We start from the raw sequence: 24,207 nt of genomic DNA, 5'->3' as shown, positions 1-24,207 counted from the left end.
TATTACTCTCTAATTTTTATTTCTGAGCAAGACTGAGATGTAGATTTTGACTGTACCTACCTGCATCCTGGACATGTGCACAGATACATCTGCGTATCATTTGAACACCTGAAAAACCTACCTGGACACACATTTGCCTCTGTAAAATCTCTTTGTCGCTATGGACTTCCATGCTTGTACCCACGTGGTTGTTAAAGTAGCACTCACAAAATTCTGCTCATAAAGAAAGCAAGACACTTAATTTTAAATAATCACCAGTGTGACTCTTAATGTGAAGAAAGTTAAGGCCAAAACCTTGTTTTTTTAAAGCAGTTGAAACTTTGTCCAGATCTTGAGTAACACTTGAAGACAGTTTTTCTGTATCTTTTAGAAGTAACAAACATAAAATGTAACAGGAAACTGCAAATGGGACTGTTTGTTATCCTTGAGGAAAAGGGGGGAAAAAAGGAAAATAAAATCCCTCAGGATTTTGGAAGAAAGGAACATCTGTGAATCAGGAAAATAAAAAACTACTTCCAGAAACTGAAATGTTCTTGGAGGCCTTTTGGGCTGTGCCTAGCCTCTCATGGCCTTGGGACTCTCGCTGTTGCTTTAACACAAATGGCTGTGGCCAGTTTGGAGGAAGAGATGTTGGACTCTTTTTTCCCTCCACTTTAAATGTGGTGAATCTGTTGCTCTGTTGCTTGCACATTTTCTTAAGCTGTGACTCCCTTTTTCAACAGGTCACCAGAGGGATCCTGCTGGGCTGGCTTAAGGGTGATGGCTTTGGCCCTGGGGATGGAACGAGGGATGACATGAAGACTAAGAAAACTCATTCCCTCTTCCCATGGCCCACGTGGCCAGGTGACACGAGGTGCACCTCGCAGGGTGCCACCACTCAGAGACAGGCAGGTGGCTCTGACAAATGTCTCGCTTTGGAGGTGCTACCTCATGCTCAGGATGGCTCAGTCTGGGCAGCAGAAGTGTGCTGTGGGCTGGTGGCCTTTGCCAGCACCACAGGGCTCAGAGCAGAGCCTGGCCTGAGCTCCATTCAAACAGCTTCAGATGCCTGTGAAGGGCACTGTGCTTTTTGGTGCTGAGTATTGTCCAAGCAGCACTAGAGCAGTTAGCTTGAGATGTCAAAACAGCTATATTTCTAACAAAAAGTAATTAAATTTTATGCCAGACTTAGGGGGCAGTTCCATTTTTGTGCTGCTAATGGAGCATCAGAGTTGCCTTTTGGTGTGCTTTATTCACAAGCTGGTCTGGAGACAATTTTTTTTCTTCAAAGTGTTTTTTTTTAAATGAATTGTTTGTAGTTTCGATGAAGTTGTTCCTCCTCCAGGCTATACATCAGTGCCTCACTATGCACCAGTTACTCCCTTAATTTACAAGCTGTGGTAGTCATTGTGTTTTACTATGTTTTTAATTTATTTATCTGGGAAAGATCCACTCAGAGTCAGTGTTTTTCCTTCCTCAATTCTCACTAAGATCCTGCTTTTTGTACAGATTATGACCAGAGCATAAAACACCCAAAGTAAGATGCCAAATTTTTCAAAGCACTTGTCTTCCATCCAGAAAAGGGACTGAAGGAGTGACATGACACTGCCTGTGCTGCTGAACACCCTTTTGCAGATAGCACATTTGCAGGAGCATTCCATATTTAACTTCACATTGTCAGATCTGCATTTACCCTGTGATTTTTACAGAACTTGATATCTCCATCTCACAGGTTTTGAATGTCTTACCTCCCTTCATACTGATCACATAGAAGCATTTTAACTTCACATTAAACTTCTCACACCTCTGTTATAAAATTATTTCTAACTAATGCCTGTTCTAAGACCAAAACCAGGTTTCAAACAATTTTGTGAGATCTACTGTTTAGTTGTTAGTGCTAACCCAAACCCTGGCTCCTTCTGAACTTTCCACTGGCTGAATAATTCTGGCAGACTTTTAAAAAAAGTTTTAGGGGCTTTCTTTGTGCCCAAGGAAAGCAACATTTCTCTGTGGAGTTGGAGACCCATGTCAGGACTCCTCATTCTCATTCCAGGAGCACAATATGCCCTTTGATGTGCACTTACTCAGCAGCACACGAGGTAAAGCTGACCGACCTCTTGTTTTGTGCACAGGTAATTTATGCACTGCCTCTGGGAACACACAAATGACAGGACTTACATGTGTGAACCCTATTTGTGCATGAAATCAAGTGTAAATTTAGAGCAGATGGGGTTTTGACTCATTCATGATAGAATTTATAGCCAAGATTAATAAAAAAAGGGAGAAAAAAACAGAGAAAAAAGGGAAGAAAAGCCTGAAGTCAGTTAGCTAGTTTCCCAAATATGGGATGTATATATATGTATGTATGTGTGTGTGTGTATATATATATATATCTGCTGGAACTATGCAGGCCATATACTTGATGCTTAGTAGTTCTTGAAAAACAGGCTTCTGGTTTGGATGCTACTTTTGTGTCTAACTGAATGGCTTTCTTTAAAAGATGGGCTGAGCTGCCATCTAATACAAACCATTTGGTTTGATTATCTTATCAGTGAGCTGTTGCTGCTCATGTGAGTGGAGGGATCAGCTGTAGTCAGAGGTGGGCACATCTCTAATGCAAGGGGCGGGGTAAGTGTCTGAATGGTCAGGAGAGAGTTGCCAGTGCCAGACTCTTGTTCTGACACAAAATTATTCTGGAGTATTCAGCGAACTGGCCAGTGTTTAAAGCTAGCCTCAGCCTAGGTCAGTTCTTTTGCTGACCTCCTCATCAAGGCCTTGGACAAACTTTGGCGTGTATCACTGCTGATGGTGTGGTGCAAGATCTAATGCTGCACAGCAGTATCTGTAAAAGATGTTAATCACCCTTAACTGGTGCAACTCCCCAGCAAAGGCTCCTCAGGGCTGCAAGTTTGTCACTTTCTTAAAATTTCCTTCAATTTATTTGGTGACTGCCTCTGTAAGCTTTGGACACAAGTACTGTTATATTGTAAGCAATATATGTGAATAGTGTATATTCCCAAAGCCAATGTTTAGAGAGCACGAGGAGATTTTAACTTCCCCACTCTTCTCTTTTGTCTTCTGATTCATCTTCTCTCTTTCCCATCTGTTCACAACTGGGCAAGGTTCTGGGCTGTTGACTCTCCTTGATGGGCCCTAGTGTCTTTAGCTGTCCTCCAGGACCTGCTCACAGGCAGTGATACAGCTGGCTGGGAGGGATTTGTGTATCTCATTCCTCCTAAATAGTTTATGATTTCCCTCAAGCCTGTGGAAATTCTTCTCGGGAGAGACAGCTTCATGGCATGCTGGGATGTCCATCCTCTAAGGGAACCCTGTCATGGTTATTGATGATCCTTTATTTTAAAAAATCCATCGTAAGTGTGGAAAAAAGATCTTCTGGAATGAGGCAGTCCCTCTTGTTTTGCTGACTCAGGAACATTTGGTATGTATAAACTTAAATTGGTACATAATGAAGTCTTCATAACTGAGTGCTGTGTGAACATTGTTTGGTATCCCTAAAGGCCGGTTTTCCCTTTGAGTTCCAATCCATCAGTCTTTTTGTTTGACTGCGGCCTCTCTCTATCAGCAACTGAAAAGATTTTATGCTATTTTGAAACACAACCAAATGTCTTAAAAACAAGCAGGCTTCTTTTTGCAGCACATAACATGACTCCTTGTTGGAGTAAGTAGTCATGGATGTTCGATGGGTTCGATGTTAGAGGGTTCAAAAGGTTATGGATATTGTAAAATGCTAAGGGAAAAATTGGGTTGTGCCTTTCTTTTTCAGTCCATCCTTTTGTAAGTCCAACTACCTAAGGCTGTCTGAAAATCCCAGCCTGAAGGATTCATAGCCATGAAGCTCAAGATCTAAGTATCCAAAGTGCCGCCCTGTTATCTCTGCTGTTCCCTCCCTTTCCAACACCTAACTTTCTAATTGTAACACCAATTTGTTACATCTTGTATTAAGTTACAGAAAGTGCTTTGAGCCAAGGCTGTGGGCTACTACGCGCTTCTCTAGAAGATTTTTTTTTCTTTAACAAAAGCACTACTGGCCCTGATGTCACTGCAGTGGGTATTTTGGAAAGAGACCTGAAAGGATGGCCTTCCCAGAACTGTGGTTTGTACCTTTCTCCTGAGCCCTTGGTTGACTCAGTGGTGTAAATGGTGTAGTTCCCTGCCATGCTGCTAAGGCTGCATCACGTTCTCCTCTCTGGCTGTGTGTGGTGCTGAACTAAACCCCACGGTAAGGGAAGAAATCCATGGGAGGTGGGGTGCTGCACTCACCATGCAGAGGAAGCACAGCCTGTTCCTTGGCAGGAACACCCCGGGATGTGCCAGCTCCCAGTGACAGTGAGGAAGGGAAAAGTGCTGATGGGATCCCCTTCTCCTTTGCTGGCTAAATGAAGGATATCTTCCCAGTCTGGGCATTTGTCAGAGTAGATCTGGGGCTTCAGCAAGGGCAAAGCGTGATCCCTCCTGCTGTGCCGTGTCTCCTGTAGCACGGCCGTGCTCACAGCTCCCCACATCTGTCCCCGGGTGTCAGGAGCCAGAAGGCCCTTGGCGCCGCTGTGACTGACACCCAGCACAGCGCTGGCGGGGAGAGATAAGGGCAAAAGCACACAGGGCAGAGCTCCCCAGGACTCCGTGGCTTGGGTGCAGCCATCCGCATAAGCCAGGCTCTTCTTTTTCAAACTATGAAAAAAATTTCCACCTTAATCCCAAGCCTTGTTGCCGCTTGGCTACGGCTGCTCTGGCAGCCATCAGGGGAGGGAAGTCCAGTGTGACACATTGCTGAGAGGGCAGAGCAGCTGCCTCTGCACATACCTGCCTCTCTAGGTTGGAGGATAGAGCCTGAAGGGAAAAAAATAAGCCAAACTTGCTGACCACTGCCCGATTTCAGCTGGTGTGCTAAGGTGGCTTGAGGCTATTGCAAACAGAGGAACAAAGAGCTCAAAATGGCTTCTTTTACTTCTCCCTTTTCTTCCAGATAACATCCCAACAGCACTCAGAGATTCAGACATCATAAGCCAAAATCAGTGGTGTAAAAATGTCCTGAAACTTAAACATGAGATCTAGCTTTCCTTTGCCATCTGGCCTGGGAGTAGCTTTAGTTAATATTTTTTTGCTGCTCTTCACTGTTGCAAGGGATGGAGTTTTGGTTTCTTCATGAAGCCCAGGTTCTCAGGTAGAAAAATCAAGTTACTCTAATAGTCGGAGCCTTACAGAAAGCACCAAATAATAGTGAAACTTATGATAAAATCGCAGGATCAGGGAGTCTCACAGAGCCTCAGCCTATAACAGAGTTTGACTTAAAAACCAAAACAAAGACAAAGGCCACATTACCTAATGCAGATGAGAAAGCGTAATAAAATTGTGAGCCATTCCTGTTCCTTTGTTACTGACAGAGTCCCATAGCAATTTCCGGGACTGTAAAGACATCCTAATAAATTTCCAGTGTTTCCTCAAGTTGAATGAATCACAGAAATGCTGCGAGCCTTGAATAGGTTTAGCATTCACATCAACTGCTCAATGGAAAGCTCAGCTGAATCACAGTGCAGCTAGAAACAGGCTGTAAATCATGGCTATGAGCCATCAGGTATGGAGGGCTGTTTAACAACATAACCAACAATAAGATTCCTTCAAGATGGAAGCAAAGACTTCTTCCACAATGGAAAATGAATGGGTAGACAAAAGGAAAGATATCACCCTCTGACTGGATTTCTAGCTCAAGAGAGAGAAGTTTAGGAAATCCTAGTGGGACAAGAAATAACCCTAGGGAATCAGCAGGTGTTTCTGTTGCTCCTCACTGAATTTAGAAGTAAAAGAGTGCTGTGCTTGGGAAGCACATCTCTCTGGTGGTCAGCTGTCCTGTAGGACTGCAATTCACCTCTACCCCCTCTTGTCCAGTTCCTTGCTGGAAGAAGCTGAGTTTGAAAATGCTCTTGCTGCTTTAAACGCTTGAAAATATTTGCCTTAAGTGCTGTGATATAAACCAGGGTCATTATAGAGCAAACACAATTATGTTGGTATCACTGGGATACTCAGGAGGTCTAATTTGGGTTGGTGTATTTGAGACCAACTTGGGAGATTCCCCAGGAGAGTTGTCCTTTTTGTAAAGATGGTAAGAAGAAGAAGATAAATGTTTTTTGGCAGAACGTTATGTCTTTGCAGTGTTTCCTTTCAGATGCTCTAACGATGCAGGGTGGACCTTGGGAGAAGTGGTAGGTTGAGACTTCTGCTGTCTCAGCTAAAATGGGACAATTGTGGGACACAAGATTCCTGAGGGTGATGGGAACTGGTGGAGGAAGTCCTTTGCTGGGTAAGAGGCAGCCCTTTCCTCTGAGAGGGAGCACAAGCTACGAGGCAGGAAACAACACCAGTGGTCACCAGCTTTCCTGAGAGACCTGCTGGGCCCAGGTCAAGGCAGGGGGACCTGGAGGAGGAAAAGTGCATTGGCTGCTGTGAGGGGATCCAATGAAAAACACAGGAGGGGACCACAGGTGGGGATGCCAGCATGTATGAAGGAGGGTACAGTCCCAGAGAATTGACTGGGAGCAAAGGATTGGCTTTGCATGGTGAAGACTGTCAGCAAAAAGTCTGGCTTAGCTGCTGGACAGAAGAGGAAGGCTGCAAAAGGAGCAGCGAGCAGGAAACCTGCTGAAAATATGCTAATCCAGAAGCACTTTTGAAGAACCAGGATTTAAAAAGTGTCCCAGATATTCAGCGGGGTGAGAGTGTCAGCACAGCCTGCCCTCCCCATCTGCCCATCTGCCTAGCACTCCCCACTAGGTGCCAGTATAGGAGCACACCACTGCACTTCTGCTTCCAGGAAGGAGGAAAAGGCATGGTTAAGACTTCTCAAACGTCCATGTGCTTGAAAATGGGTTTTCAAACAGACATGTGTTTGTAGTGTTCTCAGTTTTTACTTAATTCTAAATATACAGCATGCACGGGGTCGCCAGTGGTGCCTAAACCAGTCCCCATGGGTACTATTGCTATTAAAATGTTAGGTGGATCAGGGCTTTGAGTGATCCCCACTGCCCCTGGGCAATGCCAGCCCCAGATGGGTTGCCATTGACAGAGTCTGTCCACTTCCATCCAGCTGGGAAGCAACTGCATCACCTGATGATACTTGCTGCTGGAAGAATATTTAATCATCAAATCTAGGATTTTATCACAAAACAACAAACAGGTTTGGGATAATTTTTTTCTTTTCCTTAAACGACCTGGCAACCCTCATTGCTAAACTCCTACTGAGTACAAATAATTTTATAAACTGCTTTTGCTCTTCACTGTAGATGCTTTTGCAGGAGAAAGCAGGATGACACTTGAGATGGAGGATGCCAGGTGGGTACCTGACCGAGCCTCAGAACTGAGCCACAAGATCACAAAACACATTGCCAGTACATTTCAATCTTTCTGGAAGAAAAATCTTGCTCCATAACCTGCAGACCACCTCTGCCTGCACTCTGTATTGCAGATTTAGTTATAAAATTAAGTGAATAAACAGTGAATAAAGTAATTAGCAGGTCAATTCTTTGTTACGGACCACTATGGGAACAAACAATTTGTTGAAGCTCTGATGCCTGTCAAGTCTTAAATCTTTCTGAGAAGAGGTTAAGTTGCTTTGGTTTCTCTGTTAGCCATGCCAAAATAAATAGAAGTGTGCTCAAGTGAAGAAAATAAATACTTGAATATAATGAAAAATCAATAGTACCCTTGTTATTGGGTAGCAGGTATACAGATCTAATCTGACAGGCTGTATTGAAAGTGTAAACTGAATGCTCACACACATGTATTAGTAATGTCAAGATGAAATGTTACCTTAAATCTTATCAATTCAGTTTGTAGGACAGGGAGGAATTACTGAAGTAATTTTATCTGAACACCCCCCACATGCCACCCCAGTTTGGAAAGGGTAGCTCTCAATGCAGTGTGTATTTGTGTGTGTTTAAAAATGTTCAGATTTCAGGTACCCTTCTTCATTGCCATGAAGCTTTTAATATTGCCTCAACCTGTCAGCTTCTCCAGTCGGGAAGAAATACTAAAAACAAACCTATTTTCATGGAGAAATTTAAAGGAGTCTTTCATTCTTGGCCTAATAGCATTATTCCCATGGGCAGAGGACAAAGAAATATACAGCTAAGGAACAATTTCACATAAAAGTTACATGCCTTAGTCCAAAAGCCCTGCTATGTGTCACGCTGTTATGGAGCACATACAGGAACTGCCTCTGCCCTTTTGTACAGAGCTGGCCCTTAGGCTCCATGCAGTCTGCATCCACCGGCCCCACTCATCTAAGAGAACTAGGAATTTAAAGAGATTCCAAGCTTTCATTTTCCAAATGTGTGTATTTCTAGTTCTTTTCCGTAGCAAATGGAAATATCTTAGGAATGGCAATTTTTTTTTCTTTTGCTAGAATTAACAATAAACAAACAAATGAACAAACAAACAGAGTAAAATACAGTCCTCTATAACTAGAACGAGGGCAAGCAAGGATGTAGTGACAGAAGAAAGGAGACAAGGCTTGCCTTGGTAGGTCTGGCCTGTCATCCAGCAGCCCAGGAATCCCCCAGCAGTGGTCACTACAACCTGGTTTGGGGGAAAGCACAAGATGAACACAGTTTCACTGCTCCACTGTTTAAACTAAGGAAATGGATTGCAAGACTGCAAATATTCAAAGAAGAATCTGTGCTATAATTTTTGGAGCAGCATCCTCTGTGACATGTGTAAGTCATCACAACAGAAGGAACCCAGCGACAATGAAAAAAAGTCACCAGGAGATTTGGTTTGGGAGGAGTCACAAGGAGGGACAGGACCTTATTTTTGAGAATGTAGGCTGTGTCATCATGCACTCTCCTCTGGCAGTCATGGCAGAGGCTGGGTGGTCACCTGGGAGGAGGTTGTGCAGTATGGTGTGCCAAGGAAAAGAGAGACAGAGAGACCTGAATTTGTCATGTCCATTCACAAGATGCTCCTGCAAGTTGTCCAGCATGAGCCAATGGACCTTGTGTTTTCTCTGTGGGACACAGAGGTGATGAGGGTCTGAATGCTGCTGAGGGTGTTGTTGGTGAGGAGCTGAGCTCTCCCAAGGTCTCTCTGTTATGTTAGGAGTGTGGAAATGGCTGCACCATCCCTTGGCTTTGGGCAGGACAGCTCTTTTCCTGTCTTTTCCAGGACAGCCTCTTGGGAAAGGGTGACTCAGGCCCATCAGTGCTTTGATCAGCTTGGAGCCAGCACTGGCAAAACTTCAGAGAGCCCTGGATTACCTGGGAAGGTGCAGATAACAGGTATGGACATTGCCTAACTGCAGACACTTATTTGGTGACTAATTTAGGAGAACTATTGTCCCTGACTAAGGATGGCTTCTAAGGATCCCTATCTCATCATGACAGAGATTTAGGTTATATGGATGTTTTCTCTCTTGATTACTCTAGGAGCATAAGAACTGTCACCATCACAATGATCTCCTCTTCTAGGTCTCCACCAAAGTGAGGGCTTACAGGGCATACTTCCTATTTTGTAAACAGGACAGGAAATTTTCTGAACATTTTATATCCAGGCTCACCTGATTTGGAGCCCTTTCTCTTTGTTTCAGTGAAGCTTAGCAAACTATTATTCCCACTTGTTGCAATTATTTCCCAATAAAGGACTGCTTTGAGTGCTATCCTGTTTGCATAGGGGATGACTAGGTTATTGAAGGCTATTGAACTCTCCAGCCTCACTTTGTGGAAACTAAAAGAGCTGTGGGTGCAGCTTACCTCTGACTGCTGCTGATGCATGGAAGCACCTAAGTGAGATGTGAATGCTAACACTGCCACATGCATTGCTGTTTGACATGAATAGCACTGCCTTTGCCACCTTTTCCATCTCCTTTGGTGTTTCCTGCCTTTCTTGGGAACATGCTTGGCTCTTTGTGGCTGACTAGATTCTGCACTCCTGGAGTGGGCCAGGCACAGGCTGTCCCTCGAATCCACTCTTGGGAAATGGCATTACCCTTTGTGTGTGTGTGTGTAAGCACTCACCCCTGGCATTTTCATAGACTAGAAAACGTGTTAAATCAATTAGAGCAACACAAACTGCAATTGGTTTTGCATGAATCTATTTTCAAGATAAGAATTATCTTCACTCCTCCCCTGTGAACAATAACTTGACAACATTACACTCCTTCTCAAATGCTTTCTGATAGGTTAATGGGCCCATATTGAGAGCATACAATTGCAGCAGTTTTGGTTCAAGAGCTGATGTGATGGATTACACCCCTCTTGATGCTTGGGGTTGGGATACAATACAGAGAGGCTGCCTGGACCCTCTGGTGCCAGAGGGCTTAACACGGTATTGACAGGGCTGTGCATATTAAATCCAGATCAACCTTCTGAATGAACGCAGGCACATCTGAACTTACATGGCTGGAAATCTCCTTCCACAGTCTTAAAGGAGTTATTTTTAGTAAAAGTTGTTGAAAAAAAAAGAAAGAAAAAAGCCCATACCCTTACATACTGCTGAGATATGAGCTGAAGGAAACTCTCCTGTCAGATCTGTTTCATATACGTTACAAGAACAGCAAAACAGAAAAGTTCAGCAGGGTATTTCTTCTTTTATTTTTTATTTTTTTCTTAAATTCTTTTAAATTTATGGGGTCTGACAAACCAGTCTGGAGGGTGCCAAGTCCAGAGGAGTCTAAAGGTATCCTTCAGCATCGGGTGATAGCTGCTGATTAGTTTTGGCAGGAATGGTTTCCTGATGCTCTGCAAATGAAAATTAACAAACTCTGGGACTTCTTGGGAAAAAAATATTGCAGCAGTATTTCTTGCTTTAGAGGTCCATGCTGGGAAGTGCTGCTCTCCTAGACTCAGCTTGGGTAGCTCCACCGGGTAGTACCATGCTCACTGACTCTCTCCTTTGGAATGAGCCCGGATCTTCCCAGAGCCAGGCACGAAGCAAGGCGGGGTGGGTAATACTTCCTCCTACTTGCACAGCTGCCAATTTCAAAAGAAATAATATTTTATTTATTTTCAGTATTTGTAAACTCTGATTTTTAAATGCGCTGTAAAATTAAAAGCAACATAAATATGAGTACCTAAGACAGTCTTTCACCTTGCAAGCCCACGTGGAACACTTTTGTCCTTTAAGAGGCCTGGTACCACATCCTACTTCTGGTACAAAGTTCCCCAAATCTGTCAGCAAATCTTTCATTCCTGCCTGACTTCTCCTATGTTGCCCTTCAAGAGCACACTGGAGGGTTTGGTGCTAGTCCAGCTTACATAAAGGGAATTGTTTTGGAGTTTTGCAGTAGGTGTTCGGTGATAGTCTCTCATTTCATGAGTTTACCATGAAACTTGGTATGCTCGTCTTTTAGTGTCAAAGAGATTCCTATTGGAACCAGGTACATTTTCTAATTACACCCTTCTCCACCCTTTCCTATTAAAAAATCTTGATTCAGCTAGCCTGATACATTTTGCAAACTTGTGTCCATTACAGTAACTTTTCTTTCTTACTCTTGTCAAGAGTAAGCACAGCTCACATCTTCCTTAAGGCTCTCTCTAGGAGCTGTCAGAAACAGGGTAAAGACTTCAAGAAATCTGGTGCAGTTAAGGTTTTTGGAATATAATTCTGTTCTTCATCTCAGTCCAGTTGCCCTGATTCTTGGTGGTTTTGGGATAAGTTGTATCTTGACACATTTTCAAGGCCTCCTTGTATGCCATGTCAGAAGACCAAAATTCAGAATTATTCATAAAATTAAATTGGTGTTTTTCAGTTATGTCTAATGTGCAAAATTAGTGAGTGTTGAGATGGAAAATGTGCTGGGGCCTAGAAGTGTGCTGACCCAAACCATGATAATGTTCATGGTTCATGATTTTGTGGAATCAAATACATAGGAGTATTTTAGGACAAAAGGAATACCAATTTCTGAAAAGAGAAGACACTGAAACCAGTTGTTTCTGGGTTCAAAACCCCAAATTGTGAGCAATGCCCCTGAAAATTAATTTTCACAAACTGTGATTCAGTTTTCCAGTTGAAACATTAAAAATAGTGCAAGATGATCTCTCTTCCTCCCCCCCCCCCCCCCACCTGAAATTTCCTTTAATGTGGGTAGTTTAAATCTCTGTTCACCTGATGAGACTTCCTAGCTTACAAAATCCTGGAGAATTCATACTGGAGAGAGCCATGCCACTTGCTGCTCTCTAGTATTTCTGTGAGTAGTCAAAATCAGGAAATTCTGGAAATTTTTTTGTAAATTTTGTTTCAGTTCTGCACGATCCTTCTCCATGCAGACCTTCTGATGCTAACAAGTTTCTCTGCTCTCTAACCTCTTCTGCTGCTGCTTGCTATCTCCAAAGTCATACTTGATGAAATTTGACACGCTGCAGTTGTGTCAGGTGTACGAAGCAGGACAGTGCAAGGGTTTGTTTGGCTATTTGCACGGACATTAAGGGATGCAAGTTCTCTTTGGAGGACATGGGAAGTGGTCCTCTGCAATGGAGAGTCCTTGATCTTGCTCAGATGCAATAAGATGGTCTTACTTTCTGTTTTGTTTGAAGAAATTAAATACTCCTTTTTTTTTCCTCATAACCAGAAATAGGAAATAATGGTTCTTACTGTTCAGGCTTTGTGGTTCAGATGTGCACTCTGCAGGTGTTTGAGTCTGATACATTAACAACATTCTCCTTAACATGATGTTGTGTGCCTCCTCACCTTGTGGAGTAGGACAAGTGAGGATATTCTCATAGATAAAGTACTTTATTTTATATAACTAATTCAAAATTAATTTTTTGGGAATACTCTGCCTTACTTTCCATGTTAAGGCCAGAGCTCCCCTCCCCCCAGAATTTCATATTTTCTACTGTTTTTTACTGTATTTTGATTAAAAACTGTTTGTCACCTAAAAGCTTGCTTCTCTTTCAGTTCTGATAACCATAAGCTGGCAGGATGTTCTTACTAGGTCTTTGATTCTGTATCTAAAGAAAGCAGGGGTGATAAAGGGCCATTGCTCTGGAGATTATAGTATTTGTTGAGTTAAACATTGCTGAGCAGTCTAGCATCCCCACCCTTGTCATGAATGAATATGGAAGGAATGAGTTTGAAGTCTTGCTCTGGTTGACTATAAACCTTTATTATACGTGGGATGTTCCTTGTGGAGGGAGGGAGGGAGGCAGTTGCCTCCCAGATGAAATAAGAATTCATCAGCTTACTCACTGCCTTGCTGAGCAGGGTGTGATGGGAGTAATTCAGGGTGCCTGGCACCTGCTGGAGCAGGGAGGCTGGCTGGCAACCATGAACCCATCAGCCTTGATGCCTGCCCTCAGTGCAGACTGTAAATAACAAAGGCGTGTATTTTATTTTTTCAGTGGGGATAGGAACAGTGGGGAGAGTAAACAGAAGGAATTAAAACCACCATGTTGCTGAAAAGAGGTGGTGGCATGCCCTTGGCTGTCACCACTGCCAGTCTCTTTCAGAGCTTTTTGTAACAATTTCTACTCAAGGAAAATTGGTTTGCATCTTCTCCCCTTACTTCATCTTCACTGTAAGAAGAAAGGGGCACATGAGCAAGTCTTTACATTAAGAAAAAATGAAGCAGAAAATTGCAGAGACTGAGGATAACCATTTAAATGATGTTAATTGACAAAGACCACCTCTTGCTCCTCCCTTTCCATTCTTAGCCCCCTATCACAGATGTATCAAGGGATACAACTGTGGATATTTTCATTGAAATTTTTCTTTAATTTGAACTTTGCTTTTACGACATGCTCCTGCAACTGTTTTGTTCCCAGTTAAATTCACTAGCCAGGATCCATAGTGCCTTTTTCATCTGTAAAGGGTGTGTATTTGAGCTATTGGCAAATAATCTTCAGTCAGGTTGTTACTGACTACCAAGGCTATCATAAAATGTTCACCAGAGTCACCCATCCAGTGTCAGCGCCTTAGGTGGAAATTCTTGGCCCTTATGGATATTACGGGAGTTTCACAGCTTTGAGACAGAGGGCAAGAGGGGCCGTGACAGTGTTGCTGTTCCTGGTGCTAGAGAGATTTTGTCACCTGGTCATTCTGGGCCGAATCCCCCTCATCTTTTCTTGAAAAGTAAGTTGGAAAAGTAACCTGGATAATGTTTTTTAACTTTGCATGGCCAGTGATTAGAAATCCAGGTGTTATGAATGACTAAGGAGTCATGGTCACTGACTTTGGAATTGCTGGACCACAGAAACATGGGCTGCAGGCTCAGACTCCACTGACTGCACCAACGATTTCAAACTGCTTCTGAGCTTTATTTTCCAGACCACTGTAACATTTCCAACAATGAATTTAGTTCAAAGCTATTAGATGGACAAAGGAGGAAAGCCTTTACCTCTGAGGCTGTTAATTTCATATTTTTATATGCAGTAGATTGTTTCTCAGTAGACAGACACAGAACTGTAAATCATCCTGTACAACTGTCCAACAGAATATCTGACAGCTAAATGACACATGAGAGCTGGAGGACAGTGCCCAAAGGCAGAAAATTAAGCCTTCAATTAACAGGAGCCACTTTCCTGTGATTAGGTTTTGAAAAGCTGTAGTTTGCATCCTGCTGCTTACTCGCCTGGGTGTGCCCTGTGTTTCAAGCTAAGCTCTTCAGGTAAAATGCTTCTGCTCCTACAGTGTTTGGAGTTTGTACCTTCAACTGCAGTAAAAGACGTGATTCATGTTACAATAAAAAAAAAAAAACCAAAAAAAAAAAACCACCCAAACATCAAGGAAATATATAAAAAATGTGAGTATTCATAATGGTAGAATTCACTTTTACAAGTACTTTTATGGAGAAGTGTTTATCCTTCCATAAAAGAGAGGTGCTAGGTGGGTGTACAATGAATTCTCAATTATTCATAAGCAGTTTATCCAGGTTGTGGATTAACTGTGCTGCAAAGGCCCTGACACTTAGCTGGCACTGTGTAAGGGGGTCCATCTGTACTCATGTGCTCAAGCACAGTGTTCCAGGATCCAGTCCAAAGCTTTAGTGAACTCTGTGTGGCAACACCTAAGTACGCCCTGGCTCCAGCAAAATTTATCCTTGTGGCTGCAGTGCTGCAAACATACTTTGGGTTGCACATTAGCTAATACACCCTCTTGGAGCAGAGTGCAGAAATACCTAAGAGATTGTGCAAACAGCAGGTTGTATCTGGCAAAGCCAGGGCTGAATTGAAGCTAATAAGTCTGGCTAAACTTACATTGACTCTTTCTGGAGTCAATCACAAAGCTGACCAGTCTTCACTTTCAATATGTGCAACGTGCTAAAAGACATACAGGCTGTGTCAGAACTGTTCTCAGGAGTGACTCTGGATGCCTCCCAGAGTTTGTCCTAAGCACCTATTGAGTTGAAACCTGGAAATGTAGCAGTCCCTTTCTCCTTCTCATCTCTTCCTCTGGCTCTGCTTCCCAGGTGGGGTCCAGCAAGAACTCAAAATGCTCTAGCAGTGACACCACAGCAATTAGAACTGTGCTGGATACACAGTGGATGACATGGTGCAGTTGAAATGTGCTTATCACAGAAACACATTTCTTGGGAAGTGACCACCTAGAGCCCGTGTCATCCATTCTGCCAACACAATCCAGCATATACCACCATGAAATGAAGTCCATGAATTTGGGAAAGTCCATGAGTGTGGGAGGATTGGACCCAGCAGTTTCCTAAAGCTAAAAACATTTATGTTTTTCTAACTGCCTTAACTTAACACTTTTCCACCTTTCATGCTGAAATCCCCCCTCTTTATATGGTAATGAAGGAAGTGAATACATCTTAAAAATCTCAGAAGAGAAAAAGTCACAGATGAGTCACTGAAAATATTGATAAGATCACTGAATGAAGCTGACCTATAGCTTTCAACCTTCCTGTTTTTCTATGCCCACTCCTCTTGCAGCTTCTCCTTGGTGTTCAGAGGAGGACCAGCGGGATTTCTTCACCTCCCTGTAGCAAAGACATATGCCAGAGTCACAGAATCCCTTCCTTGCCATGCCAGGATGTCACAAAGTCTTTGGCACCTACAACAGCCCCTGAAAATTCTCAGAGCTACTTATAGCAGCAACCAAAATGTCTTATCACACCCCTGCCTTGGTGACAAATTAAATCTGCAATTTGATTATTAACATCTTTCCAAATAAAGGGCTGGATCTCACTGCCCCTGCTGCTGATTGCAAAACTGGACTTGACTTCAGTGGAAGCAGATCTGGCCTCAAGGGTATATTTAGAGAAAGCAAGTAGCAGCTATTTTCCTAGTGTTTATTTTACATTTCAGGTTGAGGCATTTGCAAGTGTGGTTTCTGCTGGACTTTGTATAGCTGGGGTTGTGACTAACAATAATAACAGGCGAAGCTGCGACTTTGCCCCAGCCCCGGAACAAGAGGCCGCCTTGTCCCCAGAGTCATTCAGAAGGCACACGGTGACTCACACCCTCGTAATCCCTTTGCTGGGTTTCCCCTCACTCCACAGGAAAGGAACTTTTTTCTCCTTCTATACTTGGCGCAGCCCATGGTCCCAGCCATGCCTGTCCCATAGCTCTGAAGCGTGTTGGGAGTGTGACTGCACTGGAACCCACGGGTCAGGGTGGTTAGCAGCCAAGGGAAGGTAAGCAAGGGTATCTAGTGGGAAACTAGGCTCTGCTTTATTCTGCCTTGAGCACAAACCAAACATGCATCAAGGTGTAAGGCAGCACCTTGGGATAAGGGCCCCATAATGCCACAACTTTTGTCATGGCTCTCCACAAAACCAGTGGCTTCTAGGTGCTCTGTGATTTCCATCCAATCCCTTAGTTTCCAGGTTCTGTACGTTAGTCAATACACAAGGTGTCTCTGGGCCTTTTTTCTGTGGCAGTCTCATGCGTCATCTTTATTCATTCGTTCATTAAGATATCTCCTTCCTGGCAGAGGTACCATCCTCAGGTGATGCTGTCCAATGGATCTTAGCACATACAGAGACATACAGGCTTCCTGTGAGATTAGGGCTCTGGAACACTCATGCAGGGGCAATCTGGAGAGTGTCAGTGTGAGACTAGTGATGGTTGTGAGAGGCTTGAAAAACTGCATTTCTGTCAGGGCAGCCTGGCTGTGTCACTCCTCTGTGTCATCTTCAGAGCATCTGAACTTACAGTTGTTTGGAAAACAGATAAAATGGAGTTTCTTGGACTGGATGTTTTGGTTTTGTTTTTTTTTCCAGTGCTTTCTCATTTTTCATACCTTCCACTGTTTATCAGCTCCACTTTTGTTCTGATAGATTAGATTCATATTTAGGGAGCTGCCTTTGCAATTGAATTGGATTCCTTATAAAGCTCCATAACAAATGTATTAATGGACAACTAGATTTGGGGGACACCTGTATTTTGCTCACAATAAAGTTCCATGTTTTCTTACTGAAATGTTCATGAGTTGGTTGAGTGCCACAACCTTGAAGGACCAGCCACATGCAGGTCCTGTGCCAGACAAACCCGTGCTTCAAGATGGCACAACCTTTTGAGGAGATCACCTTCTCTCATGACTGAAGACCAATCAAGATTGGAGCAAAATCTAATCAAAGAAGATACAGCTTCTTTGGAAAATGTTCAGCTGTTGCCCCTTGGGATAAAAATTTTGACTGTTTAGACCATTTAGGTTTAGATTCTTGGAATTCTTCTTCATCTAAAGCTCTTAACATCACATCATTCAGAAGTTATGCCTCTACTGCTGTTAAACCAGCAGGAAAAATAGCTGTTAGGAAACCTAACCTGTGGGACAGAGGATATCTGTACCCTGCAGTGACAGCAGTGACTGCTGTGGCATCTGTATACCTGAGATAGCTGCACAGCCCTAAAACTGCAGTGCCTTTTGACACCTGCATGCAAGAGGCAAAAACAGTCCTCATGTGTCTAGCAAATCCCTCACTGCCTGCTAACACTATTCCTCTGCTTCAAGTAAGCAGAACTACCCAGGGCAGCCCTTCTGTTTACCTCAGTGACCAGGTGTGTGCATGGTTCCTGTGTTGGTGGTCTGGGCCACAACTCAGGCACCAGCAGGTACCTGGAGATTGTGGTTTCAGTACAAAAGGTTCACCTGCTAGCACAGGACATGGCCATCTTTTCTCAGCCATGTCACAAGGGCACACTTCTTTAATTTCCTCTCCAGGAGAGGTAATAATGTGCATATTTGAGAAAATACCTAAATAATCTAAATCTCTAGGACTAACTAATTCAGTGTGGTAGATAATACAGACAGACTTTGAAAGTCCTTAAACACCATTTTTGTGGGAATTGACTGGGGGATTCTCCTTGTGCCGGCACCCTGAGCCAGTATAGGATTTTTCCATCCAGAAAATTTGACTGTGTGTCCTGTCAAAACTGGGATTAGATCGCAAGTAAGAAAATTCCCAAGGTTTGTGATTAAACCTCATGGGAAGCCAACGCTGCTACAAATTCAAATAATTTCTGAGGAAAAACATAACTCATATAAATGTCCTCAAAGTCCACAAATTCAAAGCGACTTTGTGTGAAACCATTTCACCCTTCAGGCATTCTTGGCTGCCTGATTTGCTCAGTCTGCCTCTTCCCCAATGCAAAAGCAGTCCCCGTGTGCCCAGCAGGAGCTGGGGGGTGGCTGTGGAGGGGGCAGCTGGTTGAAGGGTGGCAGCAGCTCAACGCTGCACTGTGGGAGCCGCCCCAGCTCCGCTGCTGAGGGCAGTGTTGGCTCACGGCGCGCGTTATCTTCTTGCGGAGCTCCTTCTCCCAGCACATAAACAATTTTGTTTTTGTTTAAAGACTTTCCCACACGAGTGTCTGCCAAGTTCAGAGGACTGCTCTTTGAGACCGCTCTTGAATTTTTTGGAAATGGAGATGAGATTATATAATAAATTCAGTTAGTCTCAGTGAGGCAGTTGGGAGATGCTGTTTGGGACTATAACGTAACAGCCAACGGAATTAAGAAAAACAAAAGAATCCATAGTGTAAGTGGGGAAGGAACTCAATTTTCGGTTTAGTAAGTTTAATTTGAAAGCAGATTCACAGGCAAATAATTTACACAGTAAATCTGAATAGATTGATTTCTCGTACAATAAAGAGCATGTCTTTTCTCAATATACAGCTTGTTGTACACCTTGTTGCATACCTATGGACTCAGTGATCTCAGAGATGTTTTCAGCCTAAAGAATTCTATGACACAGTGGTTTTCAAGTAACAATCAACTGGTGATTTGATTTAAAGAATTATCACTGGTCTTATTGCTGTGACAATATTGAAATTCTTGTTGTTTGCCAAGTGTCTGTGGGTACTGATACTTTTTGTTCAGCTCAGATCTTGCTCTTCTAAATAATTAAACACCCCAAATGCAACAGTTAGAAATAATCATGCAGGAGAAAGATTCCTTTTAAAATTTTAATTCAGTAAGCAGCATTTCCAGAGAAACTGAAATTTAAAAGCACTGTGAAGTCAAGGAACTGGTCTGGCAGTGGGACTGCAGGGAGGCAGGCAGGCTGCATGCCGGAGGGGCTGGACACCCACCGTGGCTTCTCTCGGTGTTTCTGGTGGAATTGATGCAGTTGGCCAAACTAGCATTTTCTCATGGAAATGCTGCTGGCAGTGAGGCTGAAATGGGAGGGAGAGCTGTCAGAGAAGCATCCCTGAGAGAGGGGGAACTGCTCATGCACTCATCAGCTCTCATCCTCCTGAGTAATGTCCCTTACAGTGGTCAGTGAGGGCAGGTATTGCTCTGCACAGGGAGAAACTATGACAAAATGTACAGACAGCATGAAACCTGTGACATTGCTGGGTATCCTCCTGTCTCCTTTTCCTTGGATATCTTTCTTATCTTTTTGTGCTGCCTTAGTGTTTCTCACATAGCCAGTCCAACCTCTACTCTGAAAAGAACACAGAGAATTAATAAAAGAGCAGTAGTAGTGATGGGACGGTTTCAGTCTTACAACATTTTAGATGGTACCATAATAATTTCATTTTAACTGTATTTTTTATACAATTAAAAATATAATGATCATTATGGTACCATCTAAAATGTCCACAGGAAGATAAATTCATCTTATGTTTTAAGAATTGAATAACTCCATTTGTGTACTGAACATGGAAATGTTCATCAGTTTAACAGTTGTCTCATAGTTAATTATTTCTTAAAATAGAACTTGATTCTGACTGCAGAAACTGTAGGGACTCTTGGGAGCTAAAAAACCTTGAAAATCCCCAATTAATAGACCATAAAACAAATGTGTAGTTCAAGATTTTTGAGAGATTATTTCAACTTTTCTATTCTTTCTACATAACCAAGGTTGTTTTATTTTATGTAAGGTCTTTAATTCATACTGCTGGACCAGGCTACAGATGTTTATGGCATGTTTCTTTAATTATTTAGGGCTTTTTCCATTACATTATCGTTTTTCCATATAAAGCTAAAAAAATAAAGAAAGCTGCTGTATTCTGAAAGATAAAAATTAAGAACCTCTTTATTGTAATGGAATTATAGAATCATAGAATATGCTGACCTGGAAGGGATCCAGTCCAACTCTATAGTAGAACTGCTGTTCCTACACAGGACACCCCAAAAATCTCACTGAGAGTGCTGTGCAAATGCTTCTTGAACTCTGCCAGTTTTGGTGCTGTGACCACTTCTCTGAGGAGCCTGTTCAGGGCTCAACCACCCTCTGGGTGAAGAGCCTTTTCCTGATATCCAGGCTAAACCCGCCCTGACTCAGCTGCATGCCATTTCCTCGAGCTCTCTCACTGGTCACAAGGGTGAAGAGATCAGTACCTGTCCCTCTGCTTCCCCTCGTGAGGGGAAAACCACCACAAGGTCTCCCCTTGGTACATCAAATGCCCTTTTACTGTTGTTTCCCTTAGCTGAAGAAGTGGTTTGGCCTCAATGTGACAGTGACACCTGCTCTTTTTATCTACCAAAAAAAACCCCAAACTCCAAAACAAAACAAAACCAAAAAATAACCACACTCCAAAAAGCCAGGAAGGGCAAGGAAGCTAATCCAGCTAAGAGGAAGGTGCCAATAGCCATACCATCCCTGCAGCAAATTGTCTCCTCAGACCTCCTTCCCCCCAGGGTCATGCTGGGTCTCACTTATTTCACAGCTAAATATCCCAACTCCAGAGCATGCCAGCTCTGGTACCTCATGACTCACTAAAGCATAAAGAAACTTTACCTTCTTCAAGCATCTGTAATCCCATCTGTAGGAGATTTCAGCCACTCCACTTGCCTCTCCACTGGGCTCCCACTGAGGAAATGGGATTTGCTGCCCAGGCTGGAAGCAAGGCAGAAGCTGTCATAGCTTGTGGATGCTGGTACAGGATATGTCCAAGTCCTTGTGCTCTTGCCCATCTTCATCCCCGTGCGTGCAGACCACCTGCCACCAGGCCCAGAGACACCATTCCTCAGGTAGGGACATCTCACATCTGAAAAGTGAGAAAAAAGCTCCTGGGAAATCTAAGAGGATTTATACAATTACATCCCTCAGGATGTGGGGTTGATTACTCAGGAGGTGACTTTACTTTTTTTCTGAGTCAGTACTGAACAAGTAGCTGGTCTGGCACACTCAGAGGGACTGTGGTGCTCTGGTGCTGCCTTTTGCAAGAGCCTTAAGTCAGACCCACATTTTCTCAGCCAAAACCAGCCTGGTCCTGAGAAATGTACTGAGCAGCAAATGCAGCCAGCTGTGCTTATCTCCCACACTTTAGCCTGGTTGTGTTTGGTGGTGTCATCAAACATTTGAACTAGAGTTACAGAATTAATTTGGGAGGTCAATGTCCCTGTGCTATGTAGTCTAGAGCTTATGGATGATTTGATCTGCCTTAAATCAGTCATCTTCTGTGAGATTCTTAGGTGGACTCATACAAGATTAAAGACATGTGAAAACAAGGTTTAGTCTGGGGGAATGTCTGCCATTCTATTAAAAACTGAGGAACAACTTCTGTCACTACACAGAGGAGAAGGAAAATACTTTTTTCTAGTTATTAGAAATTTGTAGGATTAGTATCATTTATATCCAATGGCCAAGGCAGGTAGCCCTGTGATTATGCCTTTTTGTAATGACGCACTTCTGTATCCTTTAGATGCATTTATTCATCTGGTGACTGCTAAAAAAATGCATAGAAAATCTCAAAACCAAGATAAGAAATTATCTCTTTTCTCCTTTTGCCTTTTTTGTGTAGTTAGAGAAAGTATTTTAGACCATCTGTTTCCCAAAATGCAAACCAATCTGGTCCAGTTGTAAAAACTTAGAGTTATACATCGCCCCCTGGAATCAGAACTAATGAAAGTTCACATAATAATATGATCAAATACAGCCCAGTTAATATCACTGTTGTTTTCTCAGAATGGTTGCTCCAAGAAAACAAAACCTTTATGTTCATGCCTCAGTTTCTTCTGGACCCCATACAACAGCAATGTTCAGAAGAGGCTTTTAAACATCATTCCTGCTTCCTGAACAGCAGTCATGCTGCAGACACCCACAGATAGGATCAGATGATCCTGCAGCGTCATGAAAAGGCACTTCCAGAGGAATTTACATCCTTACACTTTTAGCTGCCCCCAGAATTTATTAGTTAACAGATCACTGCTTCCTGTTTCTGGAAGTCTTGGTCTTTTGATCATGCAACCATGTTCCTGAAATGCGCAAGAAAATGGAGACTCTGGATGCCTGTTTCGTTTGATGAGCACAACAGTCCTGAAGCAATCCAAACCATGCATCACTTTTGGCCTGCTCACAGTGAAACAGGCTCATTGTTTAATCATTACTTGTGCCAGATATCAGAACACCAGGTTTACCTCTGAGAGCCCAGCAATTTACCCCAGAAGTGCTATGACAGATGTCAAAGGGTCTGATGCCGATCCTCATGTTCTGCTGACATTGTGGTCCCCTGGGCCCACTGAATGACACAGAGTTACTTGGGATCAGAATGAACAAAAAATGAGGGATGCACCTTTGCTCTGACCAGAAGCTGTTAGTTAAGCAAAATTGGAACTACACTTAGGCTAGTAACAGTGCCACAGCTGGGTGTCTTAGACAGGAACTTCGTTCTGAGAAAAAAAGGATTTAGGTAGTAGTATTAATTATTAAAAGGTTGATTCATTGATTTATTGATTGACTGATTTATTAATTCATTAGAAAATTAATTTGAGAGCAGCCCTGGGTATGATGGTGGATGAAACACTGGACATGAGCCAGCAATATGCACTCCAAACCCAGCAGGGCAACCACATCCTGGGCTGCACTAAAGCAGTGTGGCCAAGAGGTCAAGGGAGGTGATTCTGCCCCTTTGCTCTGCTCTGCGCTAGTAAGACCCCAACTGGATGCTGCATCCAGCTCTGGGGTCCATGGTACAGAAAGACATGGATCTTTTGGGTGGGTCCAGAGGAGGACAATGAAGACAATCAGAGGGAGGCAGCAGCTCCCCTGTGAAGAGAGGCCAAGACAGATGGGTTGCTCACCTGGAGAGAAGGCTTTGGTGAGACCTTACAGCAGCCCTTCAGCACTAAAAGGGGGTTTGTAAGAAAGATGGGGACAAAGTAGTTGTCAGGGCCCTTAGTAGAGGGACAAGGAGCAACAGTTTTAAATTGAAAGATGGTAGGTTTAGATTGGATATAAGGAGGAGGTTTTTTTATGATGAGGGTGGTGAGGCACTGGAATGTGTCTCCCAGAGAAGCTGTCGATGTCCCACCACCATTCAAAGTCAGGTTGAATGGGACTTTGAGCAACTGGATCCAGTGAAAGATGGTCCTGGCGCATGGCAGAGGAGTTGGACTAGATAATGTCTGAAAGTCCCTCCCAGAACCCAAGGTGTTTTATGGTTTCATGATTTGAAGTATCCTTCTCCCTCAGATCTGGCTTGCTCACTTGTTGAAGATGCAGTTCATGGCCCCAGGGGCCAGAGAAGTGGGTGTTATAGATATGGTCACTGAAGAGCTCCCCAGATGATTCTGAGTTCTTGAAATATTAAGAAGAATCAAGATTGAAAAAAAAAAAAAACCAAAAAACTCTTGTTTCTCTTGAGGAGTTCTATAGCTCTTGTGAATTGCCAAAAAAAGAGGGAAAACTTGCCAGTGCAATAAATGTCTTTCTAATATGTTGTGACCCAGACTGTGCTGTTGCATCACAGTCCCTGTAAGAGCATAAAAATCTGCAATTCCTTCTAAAACCTAGCACTGCCACAGTGTTATCAACCAGATTTCTCCTCAGCACTGGGCTTAATATAAAAAAATTTCTAGGGGAGCCTGAAGATGGAGTGA

General features: G+C 43.1%; 2 long non-coding RNA genes across 5 annotated transcripts in view; one reads left to right on the top strand and one right to left on the bottom strand.

Annotated features, from left to right (window-relative positions):
* The first annotated feature begins 8,759 nt into the window (after nt 1-8,759).
* The window catches only part of LOC135309156 (uncharacterized), a 22,043-nt gene continuing 6,595 nt past the window's right edge, over nt 8,760-24,207 (top strand). The window contains exons 1-3 of one of the 3 annotated variants that reach the window (XR_010369465.1): nt 8,760-9,010; nt 9,154-9,266; nt 15,870-16,145. This is a non-coding gene — a long non-coding RNA (uncharacterized LOC135309156). Of the gene's footprint in view, nt 9,011-9,153; nt 9,267-10,795; nt 11,015-15,869; nt 16,146-24,207 lie in introns of those variants that run through there. The other 2 variants (XR_010369467.1, XR_010369466.1) reach the window with 2 other exon arrangements.
* The window catches only part of LOC135309163 (uncharacterized), a 26,115-nt gene continuing 21,110 nt past the window's right edge, over nt 19,203-24,207 (bottom strand). Inside the window, exons 5-6 of one of the 2 annotated variants that reach the window (XR_010369470.1) lie at nt 20,459-21,374; nt 19,203-19,825 (exon numbers count right to left, since the gene is read on the bottom strand). This is a non-coding gene — a long non-coding RNA (uncharacterized LOC135309163). The remainder of the gene's footprint in view (nt 19,826-20,458; nt 21,375-24,207) is intronic. The other variant, XR_010369468.1, reaches the window with a different exon arrangement.

Source organism: Passer domesticus, chromosome 1 (genome assembly GCF_036417665.1).
Source record: "Passer domesticus isolate bPasDom1 chromosome 1, bPasDom1.hap1, whole genome shotgun sequence".
Taxonomy (NCBI): domain Eukaryota; kingdom Metazoa; phylum Chordata; class Aves; order Passeriformes; family Passeridae; genus Passer; species Passer domesticus.
Note: the sequence above shows the minus strand (reverse complement) of the source record. Positions and strands in the feature narration are given on the sequence as shown.